The following is a 14,118-nucleotide window of genomic DNA, read 5'->3' as shown; positions in this document are numbered from 1 at the left end:
TTTATTCAGTAAATATTGAGTGCCTACTATGTTCATTCATATTAGGTAAACATAAAGAAAAGCTGTGGGATGATGAATACAGAGCTCCAGATGTTATATCTGTTGGGGATGCCATATGGTGGACCACAAAGGGGCTTGAAAGTAATGAACTGTAACTTAAGTAGGGTATAGATGAATAGGTATTTGTTTGATTTTTGTAAAATCATTTATAGTTAAATGTAAAATGTATATACACACATATAGATGAATAAATATATTTCCAGGTAATTTTTATGCAGACTTCTGTTTTGGTCAACGCAGAGAATTTTCTCTCAGAGGAAAAACATGTTTGGCTTGACCTTAAATAAGAAGTTAAGAAAAAAATTCTTACATTTTATCTCTGTTTCAACAATTAGCATACACATTTGGCAAATACACACATTTATGTAGGCAATTTCAATCTGAAAACATCTATCTTTCCCATAAAATGGTAGCCCTGGATAATATCTATGAAAGTTTATTCATTCATTAAGCAATATTAATAAACTGCTACTATATTCCAGGCACTGTTAAGGCAATAAGAGCAGTATTAATAAGACAGACAAGTCTTTGAGATAACTTTTAAGTCATATTTATAGACAATGCTTGGAGGCAAATGAATTATTTATTTAAAAAACACACAGAAGGGCATGTTTCAATGAATGTATAGGTTGCATATATTATTGTGCAGACATTATTCTATAGAATAAAAGTAGCTTATTTCCTGAAATTATATTTCTTATGTAATTTTATTTGCACAGTCCTATTTCTCCCATGATATCTTACAAGTTATATTTTTAGAAGCCACTTGAATACTCTATTTTTTTAAAGATTTTATTTATTTATTTGACAGAGAGAGACAGCGAAGGAGGGGACACAAGCAGGGGGAGTGGGAGAGAGGGAGGCAGGCTTCCCGCGGAGCAGGGAGCCCGATGCGGGGCTCGATCCCAGGACCCTGGGATCATGACCTGAGCTGAAGGCAGACGCTTAACTGACTGAGCCACCCAGGCGCCCCAAACTTCAATCCTCTTTGAAGTGAGACCATACCTCAAGTGAAATACAGTTTCTTTTTCAGAAAATCATCATAGCATAAGGCAAGAAACCAAGGAGATCTTTATTTCAAATAAACACATACTATATTCATTAAAATGGGTGATGTGCTCCGCGGAACATCCTTTTATGGCAACATTTGTCTTGTTGTTGCCAAATGCAAATGACCAGGAGAAACAGCAATGATATACAAGGCCTCTAGCAAGTAGACTTGGAACTTCTTATGTCAATGCATTTAAAGTCTTAACTAGACTTGGTATTAAAAATGTCTAAGCATTATCTTTAGAAAGAATTAATACCTCCATAAAATATGTGGCAGTGCATCTAAATAAATAAAGGGAAAAGAAAGGAGAGAAGGATAAAGTATGTAAAAATTCATTAAAATAATTTTACTTAGGTATAAACTTTTATGGAATTGGATAGGAAACATGTCTCTCCTTAAACCTGTCACAATCAAGACCACATACTATGAATCATTTGTGAGGTGTTTTGGTTGTAGTGTTATTTATCATGGGATTTGTATGCTTTCTATGTTCTCTGGCACTGAATTCTGCACACTTTCATGTGTGGATAAATAATTAAGTCTGCATTTTCCATGTTCGATGTAGAATTCTGATGAGGGGTTTACTTACGCCCTGATTGCAAACACAATTGCTCACAAAATTCAATAGTTACTAAAATCAATACACAGCATCCTTAAAATCTTTTTGGGGGTGGAGTCATTCACAGCAAAAACCAGATGAAGATGTTTAAATAACTTTTAAAAAGCTTTTTTGGGGGGAAATAAATACATGTCTATGTCAGGTATATGTTGAGGTATCTTTATTCATTAATTCTTTCAAAAAGTTCTGAGGCACTTAAAAAAAGGAAAAAAAATGCTAACATTTTTACCAATGCTCGGAATAAAATAACTCATTTTAAATGAGTAACTAGAGTTGATTTGTAAAATATTAAGGAATTTTGCATCATTTTAAAAGAAATATGGGGTACCTGGGTTGCTCAGTCAGTTAAGCGTCTGCCTTCAGCTCAGGTCATGATCCCAGGGTCCTGGGATCGAGCCCCACATCGGGCTCCCTGCTCAGCATGAAGCCTGCTTCTCCCTCTCCCACTCCCCCTGCTTGTGCTCTCTCTCTCTCTGTCAAATAAATAAAATCTTAAAAAAAAGAAATATTACTGATTATATTACTGATTTAAAAGAAACATACTGATTATATATGTATATATATGATATCCTAATCACTTTCACATACAGCTTCTGATCTGTCAACACAATAATTCTGTGTCATATTCTTCCAATATTCATTTTATATATGAAGAAACTAAAGCCAATAACAGAAAGCTTACACAATTAGCTAGTAAACTTTCATATTTAAACACAAAACTCTGTTCCCTAAAAGTAGTTAGATCTAGAAGGAAGATATTCAGAAAAGTCTAATATACAAATTATTGAAAATCAAAGGAAATTAATTTTCCCACAAAATGATTTAATTACTATAACTGATATCAAATTTCCAAATTCACCATTTGACATGTCCTAGAAGAGCAGTATTATACAGCTTGTGGTTTTATATAATATCTGGCAAAATATGCCAGCAAGATCTCCACTTTAATGTTTTGTCCCTAGTAGTTACCTAGCACTCTAGAATGAGACTACAATCCTGTCAGATCAAAGGCAGAATAAAAAGAGAAAGCAATACTCTCCTCGGAGATATCTTATACAATATAAGTCAAAATCCCTAAAACTAGACTGGGATCATATTGAGGACAACAAACCAATGTTAAGATAAATCATTCAAAAAAGCACCTCATTTTAAAATCATCTTTCCAAAGAGAGTCATTGGTCAAATCAGTCCAGGAAAATCTCAAACCTATTTGCAAAACATAAACCCTTGAGAGTCATCTACCCAGGTATTACCATTATTCTCCTGATTAGATGATACATCTTAATAATCTTCTCACAATAAACATTTTCAGCTTTTTATATGTTATAAACATATTCCATAGTAGATGAAAATTATTATAGCTATTAAGCCCTTGAAAAGCATTATGCAAATTCTTCTTCAACTATAATAATATTTCACACAGCCAGAAGCATGAAAGATGAGATCGTTTTATTTTAAGGAAAGAACACAACGTTATCGTTATTCCTTTTTTACAAATAGATAAAAATAAGATGTGAATGCCATTCTGTTTTGTAGTCAAGGCTAACAGGATGATAGTCAGTGAGCACTCCATAGGGCTGTTCACTTGGCCTTATCACAAACCAGAAGTATGCCTAAGTGTCAGCTAATACGAATTCATTATCTAAGTTACTCTAACACTGTAAAAGCTCAGTCAGTGGAGCATATAATTCTTGATCTCAGGGTTTTGAGGTTGAGCCCCACATTGGGTGTAGAGATTACTTAAAAATAAAATCTTTGAAAAAAAATAAAATAAAAATAAAAAGGCAAGCATGTCCTATTTATTTAGGGCAATGCGCTGAGGACAAGCATGTTCCAGAACAAAAGCCAATAAACCAGAGTTTGGTTGGCAATGTTTGTTAATAGAGTAATGGAATGATACACATTTATATATGTTAGCACAGCTTAATTTCCTAAAACATTCTGGTGTTTTCATGGGAATAAATCTTTTATAATTTGAAAAAAAAAAGCCCACAAGTGAACCTTTTGTTCTCAACCTCTACTTCCCTCTGATTTTTAATATAATAATATACACTGCAAACACTTTTGATTTTTCATCTGAAATGACCAGATGTTCAGATGAATGTTTTACTATTTTTAGGACTATGAAATGTGTTTCTCTTCCATCTGAAATGTCATTACGATATTACTCTTTCCTAATATTTAGCTATAGGACCACTTATCTAAAAATGGATTTGTGATCTTTGAATAACAATTCAGAGTACACATTATTTCTATTAAAATATAAAATGGTTTCTGTACAGAAACACCCACTTACACATTTTTTTCTTTTTTTAATACTCTCCTGTCTTCCTTCTTTATTCCAGGTAACTTTATATCCTAGAATATGCTTGTTTATCCTGGAGTATGTCATTCTGTTTCTATTTTCTTTTAATCTAGTCCCAACAGAATTGTCTATCTGTTCCTGGAGTCCCCATTTCAAAGAAGATTCTCTGAACACAGTAAGTCTACTCTGATAATAAAGCCTAATCAAAATATTGACTATACTTTGCAATTAAAAAGTTTCTTCCAGGGGCGCCTGGGTGGCTCAGTCGTTAAGCATCTGCCTTTGGCTTAGGTCATGATCCCATCGTCCTGGGATCAAGCCCCGCATCAGGCTCCCTGCTCAGCCAGGAGCTTGCTTCTCCCTCTCCCACTCCCCCTGCTTGTGTTCCCTCTCTAGCTGTCTCTCTCTCTCTCTGTGTCAAGTAAATAAATAAAATCTTAAAAAAAAAAGTTTCTTCCAGGAAATGGGAATCTTGAGGTCCTCCACTAAATCGTTCAAAATCTAGAAACAAAATGCAAGTATTCTTTTGTTTTAAAAAGGAGTAAATTCAACATTATTCAGGAATATTTACATAATTATTAAAAAAACAGAAATATTAAATATTTTCCTATTATGTCTGTTGGGGCAGTGCAGAATGCTAAGAACTGCCTTCTCTGTTGAATGTCTTTAGACTGAGACCCATCCTGTGTTTGGGGGTCTTGTTTTGACAAGAAGAGATCATTTGAGAGTCCTTCACGGATCCTATCAAAATGCATATCTATTATTCCCTGTGGTCTGAAATAGGTTCAAAGAAGGTGTTTCATTAGTTTACAATTAGCAGACAATTATGTCCCAACTGATGTAGGAAATAAGGAATGTTTTGTTTCATAATATGCCAGAGACTTTCACTTTTCAATTTACTCCTCTGACTTAGTTGGCCTTGAGTTTTCAATGTAGGGATGGGCATCATCAGAGGGCTCAGAGATGTTTTCAAGGACACAATTCTCTCCATATCTGTACTTTATGGCCCTCAGTTTTAGTCTCTTCCTGAGCCTTTTTCCTATTTTGGTGGCAAGATGGCTATAGCAGTTAGAGTTCTAGACACTCTGTGAACAAAGAAAGGCTCCCTCTTTCTTGAGTTCTGCTTTATCAGTGAATAGAATCCTGCCAAGGTCTACTCTGAAAAGTAAACTAATCCCCGAGAACAGGAATGAGACCACCATGACTTGTTCCAAGCCATTAGGTTACCTGATGCACAAAATCAGAACTCTGATTTTGACATTGAACAATTTTAGACGGTGAAACAAAATCAGGGCTCTCCCAGGATGGCAAGTGGGGAACACTATCCAGTAGGCAACCAACTGATGCTCCTGAGCAGTATGCCTATCCAAAAGATATTCATGCTCTTCTAGACACACATGTGTACACACACACACACATCTAAAAATTGGTCTAGATGAGGACAAAGCTAAGAGCACCAAGGAAGGGAAAGACCCATAAGGCCCAGCAAGACGGCAATCTAGAAAGAAGACACAGACCTTCCCAAGACATTTTCAAAAACTGCAGCTTGTAGTTTGGCATACCCTGGGAAATGATTAATTGGCAATTTGATTCATTTTTGTACCATAGAAGAAATAATTTACCATTAACTCCCTGGTGCTCTGAAGGAGTTAATTTTCAACATAAGGATGAGCATTTTATTCCCAGAGAGTCTCTTACTCACTCTGCCTGATCATGGGAAGAGACTCAATTCAAGGAAATATTGAACAATTTGAAAGAACATTAAACTGAATTAAACACTCGCTGTGCTCACCCATGTGATGCAAATTAGTTCATTGTATTCTTTCGGTCTGTTTCCAGGAAGTGCAAGAAACAGGAATATGTACTACCAATTTAATTACATAGTTAACCAGCAATATTTATTAAGCACCTACTGTTTGCTGAAAACTAGCCTTGGAATGGTGATAGTCACAAAGGAAACAGATGATATTCATGCAGAGACAAGTCAATAAAAACCTATTAAACTCTGGCTTTCTTAGTCCATAAAATTAAAACCAAAACCTTTGATAGGGTTCAGGTCAGACTTCCCCAAAATATGCCACTCTGCCATGTTATTTTTGACTTAAAGTTATTTTAGAAACAACCAGCACAAGAAGGATACTCTGATGGTTCTTTGTCTCCCTGAAAGCAGGAAATAAATTCCCCATGCAAAGGATACTTTCCCTGCACCTTGTGGCTAGAGATAGGGAATTTAGGGCCATGAAGGTTGTATAAACAGTGTGTTACTTCTTCATTAGATAGCATATTTTGCTATCCCAAGCCAAACCTCTTTGTCAGTTCTTCACAAATAATTGTTTCTTTGTTTAAGAGGTATAAAAGTTGACTGCTTTGGTCACTTTGGGGTGTCTCATATTTCTATGAGCTTCTGAATGTGTGAAATTAAAATTTGTTTTTCTTCTGTTCATGTGTCTTATGTCAATTTAATTAGTAGGCTAGCCTAGAAAGGGAGAAGAGAAAAATATTTCCTTCCTATACTTTACATGTATTTATTTCACAGAAGAGCTGGTAGATGGGGCATGCAGTAAACAAAGAAGCAAATAGCCACTTTGCCATCACTTGTAAACCTTACTCAGTAGATTTTTTAAAGTTCTTTTTTTTTTTTAAGATTTTTTATTTATTTATTCATGAGAGAGAGAGAGAGGCAGAGGGAGAAGCAGGCTCCCAAGGAGCAGGGAGCCCGACGCGGGACTCGATCCCGGGACTCTGGGATCATGACCCGAGCTGAAGGCAGACGCTTAACCATCTGAGCCACCCAGGCACCCTAAAGTTCTTTTTTTTTTTTTAACACTTTTAGCATCCTGCTTCACCCCAGCCTAGTTCACTCCTTTGAAAGCTGGATACTATGCATTTTTAAACTTACAATAAAGATACTACACTTGATCTTAGCCAAAAGGCCGAGAAGCGATAAACTTACAATAAAGATGATAATTATCATTTGCATATATAATATAATATGCTTATTCTGTTTTTCTCATATAGTAACATCTTAAATGTTAAGATTTTTTAATAATATTTTGTTTTCAATTTTGTAAAAGAAGGAATAAGTAAATGAAGTGTAAAAAATGTTGATATGACAAAACCTGTACGCATTAAAGACATACTTTCTATATAGATAAGCGCATCAGATGCAGTATTGTAGGAAAACATTCAATATTTTAGGTGGAATACTATCAATTTCACTCACAATTTTATAAAAAATAATCAAATATCAATTTATGACCTATATGGAGAAAATATAATTTCCTTTGGTCAAGTTAACTATCTTTGATTCAAATATTGCCACTGTTCGTCAACGAGAGGTGATAAATTCCATGTGAAATGAAAATTTTGTTTACTTTTCAGGTTCGATCAACATAACAAAGCTAGTTTCATATAGCACCCTCCCATGCTGTAGGGTTGCTGACTGCTCTACAATAAGCCATTGCCTGATGCCATTAGACATTCCTGGGAATTGGCACAGACCCATTTGCATTCTACAGAGTAAAGCACTGAGGAAGAATTTATGGAGATTGAAATGTGAGCTAAATTGAGAGCATAATTCCAAGCAGATGATTTCAGTTAATTAAAACTGGTAGTACAGGTTCCATATAAATGGGTGCTGGTAATTTCCAGAATATATGAGGACATCTCCTGAACTATACATTTTATCACAGTCTAATAAGCTGTGATAAAATGCTTTAACTACTATGAGGATTTATGGAACCAACTGTGTTTATCAGACTGATGTTCATTCAGTCAACTTTGACATACTAAGAGAGCCCAGTATGGTTTACCCACACTCTTACTTTGTCCTGCTTTCTACCTACCCCAAAGCTCATTGTATCTGCCATCAGAGGAATAACAAGGAGTCACTCAATTGCCTTCATTGTTTTTGGTAAAATTTGCCTTGGGTGAGTGGGAGCCTAACAAACATTACACCTGAAACTAAGCTGAAAAATATGTCCATGTTTCATTCTTGGACATACAACAAGAAACTAATCATTAATCTCCAAAACTCAATGGATAATGAGACAACAATCAACTTACTTAGTTTTTGACTGGATTCTTGCTTTAATATCCATCTTATCTAGTTAGCCATATCAAGAGACATCACTAAGAATAGCCATTTTGTATGTTGCAACATCTCCAAGAATAAGTTTTTCCAGATTGAAATAATTTCCTTTGTTTCCTAGTATGAAGCCTGTTAGAGCATTAACTAGTAAATATGGATATAGTGCCATTGGTGATAGGTATCCTCTTCATCTATTACTGTCATTAAATGGGATCATAAAGCAACCCCACTAATGTTTAACTTTGTTCATAAAACCCCTACTGGCTGGTGCCAAATTACATCCAGGGCTAAAGAATTTGGATTGCACAGTTGATCTCTGAAACTTCCAATGCTCCACTAATAGACAATATGAGACCTCAAATTTTATTCAATTACTGAATTTTAAGGAAAAAATGGCTGTCATGAAGGCCTCTCTTACACCTCATCTCTATGCTGAAATCCAATAATGAACATTCAGTTTGCATCTCAATCTCAATGAGGTGCCAAACTTCCCACAAATATACATAACACACATAGAGTCTTTATTTTCTAAGATCTTCCAAGGAAATGCCTCTTTGCATGGATTGTATATAATTTGCCCATAAAGCAAGCATTTAATAAAAGTTTGTTATGATATGGTAATTATAATAATAATTAGTAACTAAACCATATTATTATAATAATAAATATAACTTATCAAGCTAAGACTATGTACATGGGGCATATAAAAGTTTAATTATCATAATAGTACTAAAAGGCTAATGTTAATAAATAGTATATATTAAACTCTTACTCTCTGCCAGGATGCCAGGACCAGGGCTTTTTTAAAAAAAATATTAACATCTAATATTAATAAGCTAACACTTAATATGAAGTAAATATTCTTCACACTTCCTCTTTGCAAATAAGGAAACTGAAGCTTATGAAGTTTTGTGCATTGCACTGTTAGTTGATCTAAAGTCTGAAACATTTTCACTCAGTGTTGATAATCCGAGGTAGCACATATGATAGCCATACTCTTGAATGAGCTGTCTATTTACTGCAAACCTCTTTCCCCTAACTTCAGTGATCAAAGTAGTAACATCAATAGCCCATATCCACTGGTATCTCATTCTTGGTCTCAAAGCAGGATATTCCCAGTGTCCAGACTTTTTGGCAAAGATGAATGTGACTATAGCTGGACACAAGGTTAAGGAATACTGATGGAGCATCAGCTGACAATAGACAGTCCCCTAGCATTAGTAACTTAGTAGGGGAATCCCAAGAGGCCTTATCAGTCTCCATCTGAATAAGCAGAATTTTCATGACAATGATACCAATCTGTGTTCAGGCTGACTCTTCAGTGTACCTCATTTCTTTTATCTTAAGTGTGGGTCTATTCTTAACTGAATCATCTTCCCTAAAATTGATGTATTCAAATGTGTGAGGGATGGAGGTAGCACTTCTCAGCATTAATGACTGGCTAGATTTTATTGGTGATATAAAGCTCAATAGCATTAGAAATGGAAAAAATGGAATGTTTGCTTAATGAATTCTGGTTTTAGAGTAAACCTAAATAGTTAACTATCCTCTAAGCCTTCCTTCCACTTTTCCAAATTTTAAAAAATAAATTATTTACATAAGAAATTTGTTGTGGTAAGGTGGTCATAAATGTGGATTCTTCACTCAGAAGGATTATTTAAGGATCCTGATTCCATTGTTTATTAATTATACGATTTGGGGCAATTCCTTATCTTATTCCTGTGCCAATTTTTTCATCTATAACATAGAGGAAAGAATAGTACTTCATGTCATAGGATTTCTGTGATGATTAAATAAGTTAAAACATTAAAAAAATTTAGAGCTGTTCTTGCACATATAAAAAGCTTCATAAATATTAGCTAAATAATAGTCATGTTATTATTAATACAGACTCGCTTTCTCATCAGATACTACTGATTAGACAAAGTTACAAGGTGTGCTAGGAAGGAACTCAAGCCTTCAGTCCCACAGCTTCAAGGAACTGAATTCTGCCAAAAACCTGCGTGAGCTTCAAATGGATCTTTCCCACATTGAGCCTCAAATGAGACAGCAGGCCCTGGCTGACACCTTCATAACCACATCATAAGACCCCCAAAAAGGGGCCCAGGTTTGCCATACCCAGACTCCTGACTCACAGAAAATGTGAAATAATAAATGTGCCAACTTTTAGATAACTAAGCTTGTTTCACAACAATAAAAAGCTAAGTCCAGGCAGTGGAGAAGTGCAGATAATTATGAGATTTCTAGTTTGAGAGTCCACATTTTTAACTATGTTAAAGTTGAGGTGTTATCTGGGAACTAAACAAGGACCATTTGACTTAGCAGTAGTGGTGATCTTTCACAGAGCAGGCCTTGAACCAGATTCAGGTGGTCAAAGTGAACCAGAGTTTAAGAACTGGTGACAGAAAATATATTTAGATGGTTATTCTAAAAAAAATATATTTACTGAAGGGGAAAAATAGGTAGGCAGCCTGCAGAAGAGGTAGAGTTGAAGGCACGTTGCTTCATGGTGAAGTAAGAAAGGGAAGTAGATAACTTTGGTAAAGTAAGAAAAGAGGAAAGGACTCGTCTATGTTTAATGGAGAGGAATAAATCTACGTAGAGGCACAGATTTGGAACAAGGCCAAAGAGAGAGGCAGGTAATCCTCCACATCTGAAAAATGGGATAAAAGCAATACTTAAACCATACAGGTATGGGAGAAAAGAAAGTAAGATAATATATAGAAATCTTTTAGCACAGTGTCTAACCTGTAATAAATAGTAAAGAACTATCAATTACTACTAATTTTGTGATTATCAGAAACACCAAGAGAGAATTGGCAGTACCAGGCTTGGAAGTGGCAAAAAAAAGGTATCAGTATATAGACTGATTTTTTTTTTTTTTTTCATGAAAGAAAGAAGTGCTAGGTGAATAAAGAACGTACACCTAGGAGCCATTCTAAATAACTTGGGCATAGCAGAATTTGGGGAAGCTCGTCTGCAGTTGAAAGTTCTGTGAGGGCTCAAGGCATGGATTGGGTGACATACACCAAGGGCTAAGGCCATGTTCTTCTCTACTCCTCCAGGTGTTAAACAATCTTCCTGTGACTCACCTTAACTCTATTCTTTATTTCATAAAGGGAGAGACATCAAAATACCAGACCCCTAGAGTAGCTTGATGAATCTGGTTCACATTCTATTTTGAAATCCATGAAAAAATTATCTTGAATTCAGATGCAAGATAGGTTATCCTTCTCATTTTCAGAAATTGTTTTTAACGATGTAACTGAGTAATCGAAATCTTCTTGTCTTAAATTTTGAATCTTTGGTTTGTGTTAGCAACCTCTCATACACATCTAGGCTGAAGTGTTAATCTTATATTGAACTCTGAGTTGGTTAATGTGCTTTTCTCGTCATGTTACCTTCACACTTGGCTCCAATTTACAAATCTCACCAGTGGAGGCAATTTTGCTATCTCTTCACAAGATGACAGAATCCTTGGTTCAATGATGAAGTGTGAAAAGCTTGCCACTAAAATACTATATGTGATACATGATATTAGAGGCTTTATTTCTCAAATTACTAATGTAGTTTTGAGATTTTGGAAAGGTTTTAAAGAAAATGAACAGTTTTGTGCACTCCCAAATTTTCAACCTATATTAAAAAAATGAAGGAACACAGCAGGATTGGATCGACAGGCATTATATCACATTTACCTTTCCCACTGTATGGGGATAATTATACCTAAACTAAATAAACACGGCAAACAATCTAATGAATGTAGAATGACAAGTACTTCAATACTTCAGAATAATTGAAATAATATGGTAATAATACTAAATATCTTTTCTTAGCAAATATGGACATTTTCCCTAAAAAATGTATACAGCAATAAGCAGTACTAGCATTATAGAAGCTCAGACAGTCTTAAAAATGAATTACCCAAAGAACCTATGTCTTTAAAATTGTCTATTTTTTTATTCTATTAAAAGAGAAGAAAATGAGTTCATTCTGAAAGGGTATACGTAAGATAAACAGAGGTGGATCTAGCATAAAGCTAAAGAAGCTCAAGCTTTAGGGCCCCTCACTCCCCTGGGTCTCTGGGACTTCTGATTATTTGTGGAATGTTCTAGGTGGGGGAAGAGAAACCAAGTCGTACTCAGGATACCTTCTTAAGAAAATGTTTCTGATAAATTTCCTAAAAAACCTTGGGAAAAAAAAAAGACCTGCATCTACAAGCCTCCAATAGTGTGTTGCAATTTGATTTTTATGTTAAATAGATATATACTTTGTACCTAATTATGTATTTGCATTCTTTTTCTTTCAGAGGGAGCATGGAACACCCGTAAACTTCAGACTCTGCCATCACCTGGATAACCCTTGGGTAAGCATAATGGAGTAAGGAATTGTACTGACAGTACCTTTATGCTCTGGGCAGCATCAGGTTCATATCTAGGGTGTATATCTAGGTTGATTGTTTGCAATCAGAAACATTTTCCATGGAAACATCATACATGGTAGTTAGGTTTTTAGTACAGGTAAGCTGAGGTTGATCAAACCCATAAATAAATAGAACTATAATTCTTTGGTTTTATTCTAAGTGAGAGGTCGTAGGCACTGAAAGAGGAGAGAGAGAAAAAGGAGGAGGGAGAAGGGGTGTAGTCTGTCTTCTCCCTGCTCTAGGAGAAATTTTAGGCACAGTTTTGAAACGGGAAAAAATTGATTTGAAAATTGCCTTGCTCTGCATTCCACAGAGCTATACAGATCTCTAATGTTGGCAGCATTGCAGAGTGCTTGATTTTCTAAGAGCATCTCTCACCTAATGGATGTGACCCATCTCCGATATTTGAAGTATGGGCACCTAAATGAACAAAATCACTTCAGTAAGTGCAAGACCAATGACTCCTTTATCCTTCCAAAGCACATCTTCACTTTGGAAAGAGGATCTCTTGTCAAGGAAAAATCAGAGTTCACCCGTGTGAAGTGGAAATCCTCAGGCGGTGTGGTGGTAGTGATGGTAATTAGTGGAGATACCTGGGGTAGAAGGAGCACCCAGGCAGGCCAGCATTGCCAGGTCAACTTCTCGAAATTCTTTCTTTGCAGGGCTTCTTAGCTACTTCCTCCTCTAAATATATAAATTAGCTAATGCTGCAAGTTTGGAAATGACAGTCATTTTTCTATGAAAATTTGGATTTGTTTATTTATTTATCAGAAAGACAGAGGCAGGCAGAGGGAGAAGCAGGCCCCCTGCTGAGCAAGGAGCCCGATGTGGGACTTGATCCCAGGACCCTGGGATCAGGGCCCAAGCTGAAGGCAGACGCCCAACCGACTGAGCCACCCAGGCATCGCTCTTTGAAAATTTAAGTCAGGCACTTCCAACACATATCTTCGTGCATTCTAAAGCAATCTGTTCATACATGGTTTCTTTCTGTTCCCTAGCCCACATACAGGTGAGATCCCCACACGATATCCATGGCCATTTCCTTTAGTTTTGTCTATGAGAGCAATGAAACTCAAAATCTAAGTTTGGGTTCAATTCTTTTAGACAGAACCATATACTGAAGAGAAGGCCAAGTCACTGTTTTTTTCTGCCAGTGGTTAGCTTTATACCTTTGTGGAGCAGCAAGGGATCCTACACATTAAAAAAAAAAAAAAAAAATTGCCCTTGGGGCACCTGGGTGACTCAGTCGGTTAAGCATCTGCCTTTGGCTCAGGTCATGATCTCAGGGTCCTGGGATCAAGTCCAGCATTGGGCTCTCTGCTCAGCAGGAAGCCTGCTTCTCCCTCTCCCTCCATTGCTCCCTCTGCTTGTGCTCTCTCTCTCTCTCTGTCAAATAAATAAATAAATAAATAAATAAATAAATAAATAAATAAATAAAATCTTTTTAAAAAGTTTCCTCATAGGGGCGGCTGGGTGGCTCAGTCATTAAGCGTCTGCCTTCGGATCAGGTCATGATCCCCGGGTCCTGGGATCGAGCCCTGAATCGGGCTCCCTGCTCCGCGGGAAGCCTGCT

At 36.1% G+C, this 14,118-nt stretch overlaps 1 pseudogene; it reads right to left on the bottom strand.

Annotated features, from left to right (window-relative positions):
* Window positions 1-6,836: 6,836 nt before the first annotated feature.
* Window positions 6,837-6,980, bottom strand: LOC112825527 (U2 spliceosomal RNA; annotated as a pseudogene).
* Window positions 6,981-14,118: the final 7,138 nt, after the last annotated feature.

The sequence above is a fragment of the Callorhinus ursinus genome, unplaced genomic scaffold, assembly GCF_003265705.2.
Source record: "Callorhinus ursinus isolate GAN/ISIS: 27379988/994484 unplaced genomic scaffold, GSC_fseal_2.0 scaffold4, whole genome shotgun sequence".
In the NCBI taxonomy this organism is placed as follows: domain Eukaryota; kingdom Metazoa; phylum Chordata; class Mammalia; order Carnivora; family Otariidae; genus Callorhinus; species Callorhinus ursinus.
This window is presented reverse-complemented; position numbering and strand designations above follow the sequence as displayed.